Source organism: Impatiens glandulifera, chromosome 9, assembly GCF_907164915.1.
Source record: "Impatiens glandulifera chromosome 9, dImpGla2.1, whole genome shotgun sequence".
Taxonomy (NCBI): Eukaryota; Viridiplantae; Streptophyta; class Magnoliopsida; order Ericales; family Balsaminaceae; genus Impatiens; species Impatiens glandulifera.
In genome coordinates, this window is record NC_061870.1 from 9,912,347 (window position 1) to 9,930,223 (window position 17,877).

Sequence of the window (17,877 nt, forward strand, 5' to 3'; positions counted from 1 at the left end):
TTTAACATTATAAATAATATATCATTAATATTAGGAAAACAATTAATAAAATAATTAAATTTAAAATAATAAAGTAATAATAAAAAGTTAATCTTTGTAAACATTGTGTTGTGTTCTTGTGTGTAGTACAAGTTTGACTATTTTTAATAGTGTTTTTCGTTCTTTATATAAGATTATTATATATATATTTTTAATAATTTTATATATTTATTCATAATATATATATATATATTTGTGTTAATAAACATTTTTTTCTTCTCATTTTTATGTTTTAGTAATAAATACTTATACTAATTGTATTTATGATCATCAAAAATAGCATTTAAACTTGTCATATGTGGAGTTTGAGAGTAGATTATGATCTAAACCTGTAATATTATCGTCAACTACACCCGTGTTGTCTGATACTTCACCACCACTTACACAACTGTAATATTCTATTGTTACAGATAGGCCAGTACGTGATATTAGACCTCCTCGAAGACTTTATAAAGGTTATTTTATTATTATTGCATTGAGTGTTGCACAAGATATTGATTCTTATGAAAATCTTCTCATATTATGATGTAGTCACTTATGATAACTCTATTAAGTGGATAATTATCATAGAATAAGAGATAGAGTCTTTTCATAAGAATGGTAAGTGGAACTTGAAAAAAAAATTCGTTGGAAATATGATTTTTCATTGTAACTAGGTGTATAAAAGAAAGAAGGTACACCTAAAATTATAGATACAAGGTTTAAAGAAAAACTGGTTGCGGAAGGTTACAATCAAATTTCAGGGATTGATTTTTTTAACGTGTTTTCTCTAGTTTTGAAGAATACTTCGATAGACTGAAACAACTATTACATAGGCATAAATACATCAAATTTTAGGGATTGATTTTAAAGTCGTGTTGTGTACTACATACGCAGAATACATGGACATTATAGAAGCTTGTAAAGAAGTTATTTGGCTAAAATGACTATTCGAGGAACTCAAGAAGGATTAACAGATGACGAAAGTTTTTGTGATTCTCATAGTATTATTTTTCTGATTAAAGATCAAATATTCATGAACTATTGGATGAGACAATCTTGATATCTTTTGTGATAGTCTTTTATGTTTCTGAAGAATTATAAGAATACAATACTTGTAAAAATATAATCAAATTTATTTATTTTATTTTTATATTAGATGATAGTGAAGTTTTTAATAAATAATAAATTGAATTATTTATAAAAGTTTACCCAATAATTGGTAGAACTTATTTAAATTTATTTATATTTTTTTAACAACTATTTTGAATGCATTTTCCATTATTTTTAATGATTTAAAAAACTTAATATACAAAAAAAAAATGTTAAGTCACTTCAAATAAATATAAATGACAAAAATAATAATAATTGACTAATTTTTATCTATTATTTATGATTTTATATATAAAACATTAAATATTTTTTATTTACATAAAATATAAAAAATAATAAAACATAATTTTCAAAATTATAAAATTTAATTTATTATATTACAAATAATATTCATTTATTAAAAACTTAGAAAATAATTACAGAAATAATAAAAATTAAAAATTATTATTATAAAAAAAAATCATAATAATAAAAAGGTTATGTTGTTTAAGTTATCCTTAAAGTGTATAATTTATATTATATTATTTGTCATATGTTAGTTAATTTATATTTCATTTTTATTTTTTTATAAATAATATTAAATACATATAGTAAAATTATGCATGACCAATAAAATTTAGCATTTAAATTAATTTTAAAAATAAACAATAAATATAAATTTATATTAATTTAGATTAATATAATAACATTTATTTAATAAAAAAAGATTATATCAATATTTAATAGTGAAATGATTAAGCTATAATAAAACATTTAAGTGTTTAATTAAAACTGGTTCTCTTTAATATTATATTATTATTTTTGGATTATTCATTCAATAATAGTTTAATCTAGTTATTTGGTCATCTTTTAAGTTTAACATGTAAAGAGGTGAACATTAAATTGTGTTTTGTTTAACTTGTTATTGTACTCTATTTTTTATATATTTATTTGATAAAAAATATTGAAGTCTATAAAATATTGAATTAAAAATAGTTTTCACATAAAAATACATTTATTAAAGTGTTTTATAAGAATAATCATTAAATAAAACAATTAAAAAAAAGTTTAGTATTTTGAAAAGAAATCTTATTTATATTTATATTTTTATATATATATATATATATATATATATATATATATATATATAGATATAATATCTTCTAAACTAGGAGATTTGTTTTTTCTGTTATATTTATAGTCTTGATTTTTAATTTGACAGTGGCATGTCTGAACTAATATTTAACTATAAAAATTATGATAAAATACCTATAAGAGTATTATCTAAAAATTATAATAATAAATTTAAAAATTTATAATGATTTTATATCAATTTGAAAAAAAATAAACACACTTAATTATTTAAGTAACTTAAACAAAATATTATTTTTCTAAAACTTATCAAAAATTAACTACCTTCTTAAAGAAAAAATTACTAAAACATTGTAGGAAAAAATGAATATTTTTATCTAACTAAAAATATTTTTTACATTCATATGACATTAAAATGATATTAGATCATGTCATCTTAGAATTTCATATAAAAATTATTATTGATTAAATAATCCTAAAAAAGCTACCTAAAACTAAAATTTGATTTTGACTTCAAAATAACATAGACAGATCACTAATAACCCAATTCATATTGTTATATGAACCCAACAAACAACACTAATAATCTGATCAAAACACCCATAACAATCTGACTAATTGAGTAAGGGTTTAATGTTAAGTTCAATAATAAAATCATATAAATCTAAACACTTAAAAAAATGCGTGCATGAAATTAAACATTACACACATCAGAACCGGCTCCGGCTCCGATGTTTGGGCTGCCCCAGCCCCAATAAAAAAAAATCGATATATTTTTTGTCAACCTAGGTCAAGTTTAAATAATTGATAAAATAAATATTCTTGGTGAGGTTTAACCCTTAACTATATATAATTTAAAATTGTATGTTGAAACACTAAGCTACACCATTTTACATTTCAAATTACAATATGTTTTAGTAAATACCTTAATATTTTTAACTAGTGGGTTGCCCTGGGGAATGGGCTGCCCTAGCCCGAGGGCTTGCCGGGCTTAACCTAGGGCCGACCCTGACACACATTCATAAGATAATCAAACATAAACATTCATATACAATTCTTTATATAATCAAACACAATCATAAATATTTTAACATTAAACACAATATTAATTTTTAAAATACAACACACACTCGATTATATTAGTTAGGAGTCTATATTGGAAGGTAAAAAAACAATTAATTTAACAAATTATGAAGTGGTAATTCCGAAAGTTAATGGTATAATTTTCGGTTTTGGTAGTTATTTCCGAAAGTTATACCATTAACTTTCGATATTACCACTTCACAAATTGTAAAATTAATTTGTTTTTCAACTTCTAATGACTTTGAGCAACATTAATTTAACACATTTGATATCCTTAAAACATTACACAATCCATATGATCAAACATTATACACATTCATATTATCATCAAACACAAACATACATACACACTTCTATATATAATCAAACACAATCATAAACATTTTAACATTAAACACAATCTTAATTTTTAAAAAACAACACACTTGATTAGATTAGTTAGGAGTCAAGATTAGTAGGTGAAAAACAAATTAATTTAACAAATTATGAAGTAGTAAAACCGAAAGTTATACCATAAACTTTCGGTTCTGATCATTATCTCCGAAAGTTATACATATAACTCTCGGTCCTGACCTTAAACAGAATGTTTTTTGGAAGGTTCAGATGTGAAAGTTTTATTGAAAATTTTTGCAAATACTCCTTCCCAACACTTAGAAAAATTTCCAATTTTCTTTTGGGAAGGGTCAAAAGAGAAAGATTTCAATAAAACTTACGCAAATACCCCTTCCCAAAACTTAGAAAAATTTCTAATTTTTTGGGGAAGGGTCAAAAGCGAAAGTTTTATTGAAAACTTTCGAAAATACCCCTCTCCAACACTTACAAAAATTTCCATTTTTTTTGAAGGGTCAAAAGCGAAAGTTTTATTAAAAACTTTCGAAAATACTCCTTCCCAACACTTAGAAAAATTTCCAATTGTTTTGGGAATTGTCAAAAGCGAAAGTTTTCAATAAAACTTTCGCAAATACCCCTTCCCAACACATAGAAAAAATTCCAATTTTTTTGGGAAGGGTCAAAAGCGAAAGTTTTCAAATAAACTTTCGCAAATACCCTTTCCCAACATATAGAAAAATTATCAATATTTTTGGGGAAGGTGTATTTGCGAAAGTTTATTTGAAAACTTTCGCAAATACCCCTTACCAACACTTAGAAAAATTTCCAAATTTTTTTTTGGAAGGGTCAAAAGAAAAAGTTTTATTGAAAACTTTCGCAAATACCCTTCCCAACATTTAGAAAAATTTCTAATTTTTTTGGGGAAGGGTCAAAAGCGAAAGTTTTCATTAAAACTTTCGCAAATATCCATCCCAACACATAGAACAATTTCCAATTTTTTTGGGGAAGGGTCAAAAGCGAATGTTTTATTGAAAACTTTCGCAAATACCCCTTCCCAACACTTAAAAAAATTTCAAATATTTTTGGGGAAGAGTCAAAAACGAATGTTTCATTAAAACATTTGCAAATATCTTCCCAACACTTAATAAAATTTCCAATATTTTTGGGGAAGGGGTATTTGCAAAAGTTTTATTGAAAACTTTCGCAATTACCCTGGGTCAAAAGCGAAAGTTTTTCAATAAACTTTCGCAATTACCAATTAAAATCGAGGGTTCTTTTAATACCTTTCACAATTACCATATTTTTTTTGACAAAAGTATAAATCAAACATGTTCTATAATTTTCTCAAATAACCAATTAATAAAGGAAACAAAATTCATAAACCACATTAATAAACCAAAAGATAATAATTCATAATTCTTAAAACAAAACACACCAAATATGTCATCAGTCAAAGAAAACAAATTACACATAATTAATCAAACACTAAAATCTACTAATTAGTAGATGAGGGGGGAGGAGGGGTGGTTGATTATGCCTCTTAAAATAATGAACTTGTTGTTCGAGATTCTCTAGTTTTTGCTTCATTGGAGCACTCTCCGCTTTCAGTTGAATAACCAATTGAGCTCTTTCGTCCCTCAATCGGATTTGCTCCAATTCCAACGAAATTTGTCTCGCCTCTTCCTTAGCTTTTGATGCTGCTATCAAATTCTGGTATTGCCAGGACAGTTTCTCTGGTGTACGTCGAAGATATTTCCATGAATCAATCATCCTAAATGCATTTCATATATATTAATCAAACAAAATAACCATAATCCAAATCTAATATAACTTAAATCAAACACAATAACCAAAATATATCATACATTTAACAAAATCTAACAAAATCATATAAATATTTAACAAACAAAATATAATATAAATTAACCTAAATCAAATCTAAACAATGACAAATCTAAATCAAACTACCAAACAAATAATCTAAACTACCCATAAATCTAGATATCTAAATCTAATAATTAATAAAACAAAATAAATCTAACCTGGATCGGCGACGAATGCGAGAAGAAGAAGGGAGCGACGGAGGCGGCTGTGGCGTGGGTGGAAGAGAGAGAAAGGAGAGAGGTGAATGAAAAAGAGAAGAGTTAGGGTTTGTATTTATAAAGGTAGTTACCGAAGGTTTTCATATTACTTTCAGTTTTGATATTAGTCTAAACCAAAGGTTTATTGAAAAACCTTCAGAAATAACCATCACCAAACTTAGTATTATTTTTAATTGTTTTGGGATGAGTCAAAACCGAAGGTTTATTGGAAAACCTTCGCAATTAAGAATTTCAGAAAAGGTAAAACCGAATGTTTTTTGAATAACCTTCGCATTTAATCATTCCCAAAATTAGAATTATTTTTCATTTTTTTGGGGATGAATCAAAACCGAAGGTTTATTGGGAAACCTTCGTAATTAAAAAATTTAAGAATGTAAAACCGAAAGTTTTTTGAATAACCTTCGCAATTAATCATTCCTAAAATTAGAATTATTTTTCATTTTTTTGGGGATGAGTCAAAACCGAAGGTTTATTGGGAAACCATCGTAAATAAAATTTAAGAAAGGTAAAACCGAATTTTTTTTGAATAACCTTTGCAATTACCCAATTTCCAACACTTAGAGTTATTTTGATTGTTTTAAGAAGGGAAATACCGAAAGTTATTTGTATAACTTTCGGTAATAATTTGTAAACCCGAAGGCTTTACACAACTCTCGAAATCTATTTTTAATACCGAATGATTTGTTCCGCTCGGGATCAATTCCGAAGGATTTAGAAAACCTTCGGTAAATACCGTCGGTAAAGGTCGATTTTTTTACTAGTGTAAGGTTATTTTTGAATCGTATAAAAATGATGTCACAAACCTATCGAGAGATAGACGATAGGTTTTGGGTTGAATTGTGCAAAAATTAGGTCATTTCATATCGAGAGATAGAGTTATGGTTGAATTGTATAAAACAATGTTATGTACCTATGGAGAGATAGAGTTTTTGTTTTAATCTTATAAAATCGATGACATGTATCCAGTGTTCTAAATGGCGGTAGGCGGTGGCAGAGCGGTAAGTGACTGTGTACTACCTCAGGTGCCTAGGCGGTGCATAGGCGGTGCCTAAGCGGTTGAATATAAATTAATTTAAATATAAATATAATAAAGATGTTCAATAATTATCATTTTATCAAAAAGCCAAATTAATATTCTCTAACATAGTAACATCTAACAAAAATAAGTATGTAGACGAGCTGAAGAAGAGATAGATGTTTAGATGATCGAATGATATGTAGATGATAAGGGAGGTGAGGTGAATGAGATAAGAAACGGAAAAGAAGAAGATAAATGAATTGGAATGTAAAGAATCATTTCAAAATTTATATAAGGAGATATAAATTAATATTAGTAATTAATTAATTAGAAATAATAAATAATTAAATAATAAATAATTAAATATAAGAGTTATAAGAGTGTTTTTATTGAATTTATATATATATTAATATTAGTAATTAATTAATTAGAAATAATAAATAATTAAATAATTTGACCGCGTCATGTATAGGCGGAGCGGTGTTGGACCGCCTACCGCCTAGGCGGCCGCCTCGACCGCGTAATGTACCCATCGAGATATAAGGTTTTGGGTTGAATTGTTTAAAAATGACATCATGTACTTATTGAAAAATAGGGTTTTTGTTTGAATCGTATAAAAACAATATTATGTACCTATTGAGAGATAGAGTTTTGGTTGAATTGTATAAAAAATAATGTCATGTACCTATCAAAAGATAGGGTTTTGTATGAATTGTACAAAAACGATGTCATGTATATATTGAGATATAAAATTTTTGTTTGAATCGTATAAAAATGATGTCATGTAACTTTGGATGAATAAGGTTTTCAGTTGAATCGTAAAATAACGATGATATGTATCTATTGAGAAATAGGGTTTTTCGTTGAATTATATAATGACGATGAATATACCTACCGAGAGATAGGGTTTTTGTTGAATCATATAAAACAATGTCATGTACCTATCGAGATATAGGGTTTTGGTTGAATTGTATATAAATGATATCATGTACATATCGATAGATTAGGTTTTTAGTTGAATTGTATAAAAACAATTTTATGTATCATTGGATAGAGATGGTTTTTGGTTAAATCATACACAAATAATGTTATGTACCTATCTAGAGATTGAGTTTGTTCTTTGAATTGTACAAAAACGATTTCATGTACCTATTTTGAGATAGGATTTTCGTTAAATCATATAAAAACAATGACATGTACCTATCAGGAAATAGTGTTTTTGGTTGAATCGTATAAAAACGATGTCATTACCTATCGAGAGATAGGGTTTTTAGTTGAATCGTATAAAACGATTTCATGTATATATATCGAGATAGGGTTTTGGTTAAATCTTATAAAACAATGTCATGTACCTACTGAGAAATAGGGTATTGGTTTAATTACATAAAACGATGTCATCTACCAATCGAGATTTAGAGTTTTGGTTAAATCGTATAAAATAATGTCATGTACCTATTGAGAGATAGGGTTTTTGGTTGAATTGTATCAAATGATGTCGTGCACCTATCGAGAGATATTGTTTTTATTGAATCGTATAAAAATGATGTAATTACATATAGAGAGATAGAGTTTTTATTGATTCGTATAAAAACGAATTCATGTATCTATTGATAGATAGAGTTTTAATCGAATTCTATAAAAATGATGACAGGTACCTATCTAGAGATGGGGTTTTAGTTGAATTGTATAAAAATGAGGTAATGTACCTAACAATAGATAGAGTTTTGGTCTAATTGTATAAAAAATATCATGTACCTATCGAGAGATAGGATTTTGTTGAATCATATAAAAATGATGTTATGTACTTATCGAGAGATAGGTTTTGTTTGAATTGTATAAAAATGAGGTCATGTACCTATAGAGAGATATGATTTTTGGTTGAATCGTATAAAAACGATGTCTTATATCTATTGAGAGATAGGGTATTGGTTGAATCGTATAAAACTGATGTCACATACCTATCGAGAGATAGGCGATAGGTATGTGTAAAAATGAGGTCATTTACATATCAAGAGATAGAGTTATGGTTGAATTGTATAAAAACAATGTTATGTACCTATGGAGAGATATAGTTTTTGTTTTAATCATATAAAATCTGTTAGGATCGGGATGGCGGATAGGGGACCGGGGTCCGGCTAATCGGTAATCACTTACAACACAACACACAACACACTAGTAGTAATCTGGTTAAAGATTAGAACCGCTCTTAACACTACACAGATTGTCACAGACTCTTGAACCGAGTTCAGGGGCGGAAATGTCTGTTTCAATCTGAAACAACTCACACAATTCGGATTGGAAGGTATTAGGAGAAGTCGGTTAAGATGGAGAGAAATCTGGTTCGGTTAAGGGAGTTATTAGTTATTTCGGTTGAGATTTTCGGTGTTTCGGTTCGGTTATAGTAGGTAAGCCGGAATGTAAAGATGAAGAATAAGAGATAGAATTTTATGGATGTTCGGACTTTAATCTCCTACGTCACCCCTTCTTCTCAAACAGTGAGAAGGATATTCACTAACTGGAATATTACACAACATAATACACAATCCGAACGAGTCTTATTTACTGCTCGTCGGTTACACCACTCACACAGTGATGTAATACTTTTACACAAGGTAAAATACACAGATTTCTTTTACAACAGTTTCACTTTGAAGAAAGAATAACTATATCAACTCAGGATGTTCTTAGGACTTGATTATATGAAAAGCTTGGTTGAATCTTGCTCGCGCGCGTTGTTGTTCTTCTACTGTTCTTGGCTTCCTTTATATTGAGAATATGACACCGGTCATATTTCTCTCTCATCCATTGATTGGTCAGCCGAACCAGTCAGGTTTAGGTGGCGTGCACGCCTTGTCATTTTGGACATCTGACAGACATGCATTAGCCGGTCGCCTGTTTCAAAAGATTGCTTGTGATCTTGGATAATTAATCATCATTCCTTTTGTTACATACTTCTGACTCGGATCACGGATCCTTCTTGTGTTCATTATCCAAGAAATTCATTACGTCATCTTTCACAGATTTTATCGATTTGAGTACTTTCCCGTTGGCCTTAAGATCTTCGATTTTTGAGCCAGCCGGAAAGGATGTTTCATCCGAATTTTCATTTTAGCCGATCCGGTTTAGGTAAGTAACACAGATTTTCTTGATTGTCCGGATTTCTTTGATACAGGGTGTCTCAACCGGTCCGGTGCGGTACCTGCAAAAATGAATTTTTCTAACAATTTCTCCCTTTTTGATTATTTAGAATAAATATTCAAAACTTATAAGTGTTGGCCGGTTTGAAAACGTTTTAAGAAGTGTTTGGCCGGTTTAAAAATTAACTTACTTAATTTTTCTAACAATTTCTCCTTTTTGATTATTTAGGATAAATATTCAAAACTTGTAAGTGTTAGCCGGTTTGAAAACGTTTTAAGAAGTGTTTGGCTGGGAGATATTTCAGAGGGTCTTTTAAGTTTACTTGGCCGGTTTTTTTTAAATCTATCAATTTCTCCCTTTTTGACGCTTTTAGCAAAAAGTATCAAAACTAGCTTAATAAACCGAGATAATATTATATATATAGAAAATAGAGTTATAACCGAAACAAAGAGAAATAGTTTAGTGCAAGGTAAATAAAATAAGTAGAGTTGGAGTTTTAAGGATTCAGATGTCCCCCCTGTTCTGATGCCTTGAGCTTTGCCTCCTGCTCCGCTTGCCATTTTCTTTCCCTTTCATCCGCGTCCATGCACCAGCCAGTTACGACACTTATTCTTTGGGAAGGGAAACGATTGAAGTTGAAGAAGTCGCCTTCTGATCTGGGTGGTCAATGTAAGGTGTCTCTTGATGGAGAGTTATTGATGAAGTTTTGTATATAGTTCGCTTGGGACTCCTGAACCGGCATCTTGCCTTATTGAATAGATGAAGATGGTTCGGTACTGGCCTTGCGTTTTCTAGTCTGGAGAGGAGTTTCGTCCATTTCTTCCATCTCGGATATAGGTTGGGGTTGATTGTCGACCGGATTCATTGTCGTTTGGATATTTGTATCAGTGAGTTGGTCATGAGCCTGGTTATCTAATCTTTCTTCCTTTAGCCCCTTGGTTTTACTCCCGATAAATGACGTTTCTTAGCCGCGCCGGTGTTAGACGTCTCGGCTTCAGTGTCCTTGGCCGCTTCATCCTCTGCAATTTTCGATGCTAGCCGGTGGTCATTTGTCTCTAATTCTTTCAATCGTTTTTCCCTCTCGATTTCATCGACTTGAAACTTCTTAACCGCTTCGGCATCGGATCGGATCTGGGCCTCGGTTGCCATGGCCTTTACCTCTGCTATCTCCCCAATTTGAACGGTTAAGAGTTGCATCATGTGCAGTATCTGGGAAGTAGTGTTATCAACCTTTTCGATCTTGTTCTCAACTTTATGAATTTTGTTGTCTGATGTAGAGTCTCTTGCCTCAAGGGTCGCTTATAATTTTTCCATTGATTTGTCAACCGCAGCATCGATAAGATCATGTATGTTATCAGTAACCGGACCAACCATGTGAGGAGTATGAACCGACATTGATCTTTCTGGTTGTTCCCTATTGATCGGTACAACATTCTCATGAATAGGATGTGAGAGGGACTTACTTGGTGAGGGGGAGGCTGTATGACCATCTTCTTGTTGAGACCTGGGTTGTTTGGAAGATTCACTGATTTCAGTAGTCGACAAATGATGGTTGTCCGGTCCCGGAAACGCATACCGTTCCTTGGTGTCTTGCTTGGTTTTCTTCTCTATCTCAGATATCTCGTCTTCAATTTTGGCAATGATCTCGGGCAGCGATTCCCTTGCCTTAGTTTCTTCAGCGGTAGGAACCATGTCTTTGGAGGCATCTAATACTCCGTTTATGGCCCATACTTTGGCGTTCTTTTCGGCTAGATCACTTCTGGACATAACCAAAGGGATGAAGTTTGATTTTGTCAGCCAAAATACTGTTTGCTCCAGGTTTACCAGTTTCAACCACTGGTCGGATCTAGAAGGAAATTTATCGAAGTGAACTTCACTTCGGATTTTCCACCATTCGTAGAATGCGTAGGAGATCTCGAGCGCCCAATCCTCAACCCTTTTGAGGATTTTTATTACGATGGTTTCGGCCTCATCTGATGCAGAGTGATGGGATTGCATTGGACATTCGGTTGGAGTGAGCATAGTAGCCGATTTCCCATTATCCAAATTTTGATTGGTTTGGAGAACATCGTCCCCAGCCGGACCTATTGAACTCTTTTAAATGGTGTTCCCTCCCTGAACCAGAGGATTTTCTTCTTCTTCATTAACCGGTTTTGTGGATTTCGGTGTAGTGTGAGGAATAACCGGCCCTTAAGAGCTGATTGTGATGTCTGCTCGGTTGGAATGGGGTTTTCAGCACCCGGATTTGTTGCACTTCTTTCTGTATCAATGTTCCCTTGAACCGGAGGACAAGAAGTTGGTATTTCTTCTTCATTATTGACCGTTTTGTTGGTCGGATCATCTATCCGGTCAGTGTTAACAGCCTGACCTTCCTCAATAATTTTACATGTCGCCTCGTCATTGTTTGCCAGAGTGACTTCTTGCGCTACGTCTAGTACCACATCTGAAGTCCTTAACCGAACTAATTTTATTGTATCCGCAATGTTCTTAGGAGGAGATTTCCTAATTTCGGAGTTTTAAGAGTGAGTACTAACCCGTTCTGTAGATTTAGCGGCCCTGCTTGTAGATGATTCGACATGTCTTGGAAAGGGAACGGTTTCGGCTGCTTCCTTCTCCTTTTCTGGGGATGAGGAGTGAATTGGAATTGGAACCACTATATTAATTGGGTTTGCTTTAATGAATGTGCCGGATGGGTCGGGGGATATTCTTTCGAAATCATGAGATCCGCTTGCCGCCTTCTTCTCAACATGCTTTCGTTTCTTAGCCGCTCTCTTAAGTTTTGACTTGCCTTTCACTACGGTTTCCTTTTATGTAGGCTCATCTGTTTTAGGGCCTTTGTCTTTCGGGACAACCGGTTCGGCCTCTTTAGAAGCCTTGGCCCTTGGAACTCTCTCCTTCGCCGGTTTTTCGATCCGGGTCCTGACATTCTCATCATTCATAATTTTGGAGTTTGATAGGGGTGTACCTTCACCGATTTGAATCTGTAGATGTTGAAGAATTTTCCCGATCGGCATAGCGTAGGCTTGAACCCGATCTTTTGTCCCTACAACCACTTCACATAGTTGCTCGAAGAGCACACGGGCCCCGTCGATTTTGTCACCTCGGACTATACCGATCATCATTTTAAGTTTCAGCCGGGTCATGTTGTCGTAATTTCCTCCTTTTCCTTGTAGGAATTTAGAGATTATATCCATCACCAACGGAACTCCGACTTTAGTTTACTCTTCTTGCTGGTGTGATCCACCAAGTCAGTCGCGTCATTCGAAATCGCCAGCCGAACCACCGCAGATTCGGCTTCTGATAGACCGATCTAGAAATCCCTTCCCTCATTGGGCAAACCAAGAGCCTTAGCAAATAACTCCTCGTTGATCTCAAAGGTTGTGCTGCACACGGTGGCAGTTATGACCCTTTTCTTCACACTTGCCTGGCTGAAGAATTCCAAGACTTCATCTTGAAGATGAACGAATGGACCATTCAGGAATGTCTCCAAACCCGAGTCCTTCAAAGATCCGATCAAAGCATTGTAGTCGCTGGTTCCATTTTCCTCGATATCTTTGAAGTCGATCAACAAAATATAGGTGAAGAATGCGTTATCTCGTCCCATTGTGGATTGAAAGAGAGAGTTAAGAAAATCTTGAGAGATAAGATGCAAGAATGCTTTGGAAATTTTATTTTTTTTAAAGAGAGAGAGAGCGTGGGATGATGAATAATTCAACTTTCAGTTTATAAAGGAAGCGGTTACTTGACGGTTAAGAAACCGAACCGTCACGTCGTTCCGGGTTTTGGCGCCAAAATCTCCCTCCAAAAGTTACTGCGATAACTGTTGGCGGTAAATCAGGGTAGTTAATTTGAGTGGTAAATTGGGGGCGGTAAACTATTGACGGTTGACTTTTGAAGTTTGGCCGAATTTTGTTTAAGCTGGAGTTTTGATGTGAAACCGGAAGTTGTGCCTTAGCGGAAATTTTGATTTTAAACCGGAATCATTGGAGTTAGTAAATGACTTGAATTCAATACGAAAAATAATAAGAAGAATGGTCACCCGGTCGTACAACAAAATGACCGAGATGACCGGATAAAAGAAAATAAAATGTAAGACTGATAGTAATCCCCTTCTTCCATTTCCTCGATCCATTCCTCCACGGTGTTTCCGGTCCGGTTCTCGATTCTTCCGATCCAGCTTTCCATCATGTGGTTGGTCAGTGTGTTTGTCGGACCCACCGGGACTCCTGGTCCGAGATTGGGGATGACGGAACGAATGTATCGGCTGATTTGGGGAGAAAAACTGATTCTTCTTCTCGGAGCCTTGATGATCTCCTTCAAGTTGTTGAAAATGAATGAGGCCCAGTTTATGGGCGAGAGTTTGATGATCGAGATCATGAGGTCAAACACTTGCCGAGTGTAATTCTGATTCGGCATGTGTCCCAGGATTGACCGCTGGATCAAGTCCTGGAGGAGTTGGATATGAGGGGCCAGGTCATCTTTCAGACCGTGGTTTTCAACCGGATCAGTAGTGCCGGAGAAGATGAATGAATCATTTTCTTTTGCTGGAAAGTGGGGGATTGGAAAATCCGAAAATCCTTTGGATGGTAGGTTGAAGAAATTGGCGAACGACTCTTTAGTGAGCCGGTAGAACTCACAGTCTATGTTAGGATCGGGATCGCCCTTGGAGGACCGGGGTTCCGGTTTTAAAGGGTAACCGCTTACAACACAACATCACACACTAATTGGTGATAGTCCGTTTAAAGACTAAAACCGTTCTCAACACTACGCAAGCTGTCACAGACTCTTGAACCGGGTTCAAGGGCAGAAATGTCTATTTCAGCTTGAAGCAACACACAAGACTTGATTTTGATGAGATTAATAAGGAATCGGTTACATAGGATAGATAGACCGGTTTAATTTAGAAAGAGGGTTATGTTTTGGTTTGGTTTGGTTTGAAATGAGTGATAGTTCGGTTTGTAGTAGGTGAGCCGAAAACAAAGAAAATAACGCGAGACAGGATTTTTGATGGATGTTCGGAGCAAACTCTCCTACGTCACCCATTCTTCTCAAATGATGAGAAGGATTTTCACTAACTTTGAATGTTACAGCACTCACACAATGTCGGATGAGCCTTAATCGCTACTCGCCGGTTACACCACTCACTATAATGTAATACAAACACTTTTACACTTGGTAAAAATACACACAATACACAAACACTTTCGGAATTTCAATCACTTATGCGTAAGATCTTTTGTTTTCTGTTTCTTCTCTCTTGAATAATCTTTTTCGTAGAAATATCACGCGTATATACGTGTTCGCGCGAGAGCTGGGTTTTTCTTGAAATGATTCAGCTTCCTTTTATAGTGAAAAGATGACAAATGTCATTTTTTCTCTATCCAAGAGATTGGTCACTAGAAGCCATGCCGGTTGACACATGGTAGACATGCATAAACCGGTTTTGACACATGGCAGTCATGCATAAGCCGGTTTGCATTTTGGACACATGGCAGACATGCACTTAGCCGACCGCCTGTTTGCTTGTGATCTTAAACAAGAATGTCTGACAACTACCTACTGCATGGAGGTTGCTTCTGGATTTAGACAAGCATGCCTGACAGCTACCTACTGCCTGGAGGTTGTTTTTGTATTTGGACAAGCATGCCTGACAGCTACCTGCTTTCTAGAGATTGCTTCTGGATTTGGACAAGCATGCCTGACAGCTACTTGCTGCCTGTAGTTTATTTAATCACCGGAGCTTGACAACATTTAATCAACCGGAACATTTATGACCGAGCATATTTATGACTGGAGCGGCTCTTTTAATAACCGGAGCTTGACAACATTTAATCAACCGGAACATTTATGACTGGAGCATATTTATGACTGGAGCGGCTCATTTAATAACCAGAGCATTTTTTACTGGAGCGACTCATTTAATAACCGGAGCATTTATGACCGGAGAGGCTGCATTTAATCAACCGGAACATTTAATAACCGGAGCATTTAATCATCCGGAGCTCATGCATTTAATCAACCGAAACTCATTTATGACCTGAGCTCATTTAATCAACCGGAACTCATTTATGACCTGAGCTCATTTATGATCCGCCATGCTTCATTAAGTGTCGGTTGACTGATCCGGTTTGACCGGAGCCTTCTTTCATTAAATGCCTGTTTGACCGATCTCCTTGACCGAGCTTTCACATCAAACCGAAGTCAAACAACCAAACCGGTACATATATTTTTCAAGTCGATCTTGCGTATAGGTAAATTTCGGATTTTGCTCGGCAAGAGTGTTTACCACTACGCTACAGCAGCTTCTTGTTATATTTAAACCAATTAATATACTTGATATGACTTAGTGGTTTAATATATTTATTTGAACTTAATTTATCTATTCATTAAACTTTTCATAAATTCTAACAATTTCTCCCTTTTTGATTATTTAGAATAAATATTCAAAAATTGTAATGTGTGGCCGGTTTAAAATTAACTTCCTTAATTTTTCTAACAATTTCTCCCTTTTTGATTATTTAGAATAAATATTCAAAACTTGTAATGTGTGACCAGTTTAAAATTAACTTCCTTAATTTTCTAACAATCTATGTAGGTGGTGATGCTCCATCATCTCTCACTTGGGCATTATCGAAAAACTCGTTCACCTCCGCTTCGAGGATGGTATCCGATCTTTCAAGAAAGGTTCGTAAGTCGGATACGAGCAAAGGTTGAATAAGAACACCTTCGAATCTAGAGTTAAGAACCAATTCGAAGTTGACGATGAGTGAGTTTCGGAGTTGAGCATTCATCTTTGAGAGTTTTGAGAGAGATGAGGTTCAAGATTTAGAGAGAGAGATACTTTCTAAGTGTGATTTTCTTGAAGGAGGATGAGGTCCTTATTTAGTGGAAACGGTTTCACAACATTTAATGAGAATATTTTGAAAAATCTGACCGTTTATGTATTGTCAAGAAATGCATTAAATGCTTGATGTCTTTTCAAGAGAATAACCTTTTTGGAAGTGTAAGATGTAGTCTAACTGGCCTATCCGGACTAGGCACGCCTTTTGGTTAATGAATATGTCTGTTCCCAATGTGGATTTGAAATTATTCGTTTTAGGATATTTTTCAGAGTTTAAGGTTTTTATTTCCTAAGACTGAGCCGAAAAGGAAAGAGATGTTTGTCATTAAAAAAATAATATACCGAACCGGTAGTACAAAAAAATTACCGGCTCAGTAATGGAAAAGAAGGAAACAACATTAGTCGGTTAAAAACAAAAGAAGATTAATAGTGGGATGGCCCAACTATTGGAGTCTTCTTGGCCTTTGCCTTGTCCCACCTGTCGATCATCTCCTGAATCCGCTCCTTTGTCAACAACTGTTTCGGGTGGAGAATGATACCCGAGCCATGATAGTTGTTGAAGTAGTTGAACAAGCCGCTCAACTGTGGAGCGTAACCGGTTTTGTTGGAGAGAATTAGCTCCTTCAGGTTGTCGAAGATGATCCTCAACCAGTTCACCCTTGTTCCTTCGGTGATGGCCATCATCATCTCGAAAATGCGTTGGGTGTAAGATTGGGACTTGTCCCTAGCTAGGATGGACTTACTCAAGATCTCGCTAAGAACTTGGTATTCGTTAGCGAGAAGACTCTTAGGTCCCCAGGTGTTAACCGGGGCCATAGAGCCGGAGAAATGGTGTTTCATCTCTTCGATGAACACTGGAGAGTAGATTAGATCGGTGACTCCTTCAGTCGGCAGCTCGCAAAAGTTTGCGAAGTCTGTCGAACTGAAGAGGAATGATTTTCCATGGATTTTAGCAAAGATGACTTCTAGATGTATCACCCTTGCTGTATCGAAAAACTCATTAACTAAAGAGTAGATAATGGCATAGTGGTTCTCTAATAACCTTCTTAGACCGGTGCTCTCAAGAGCTCCGAAGATACATCGGACTTCATTGTCCTCAGAGATAGAAACCGATTCGAAATCGGCTAGAAGAACCTTTTTGGAAAGAGAGCAAGACATTTTTC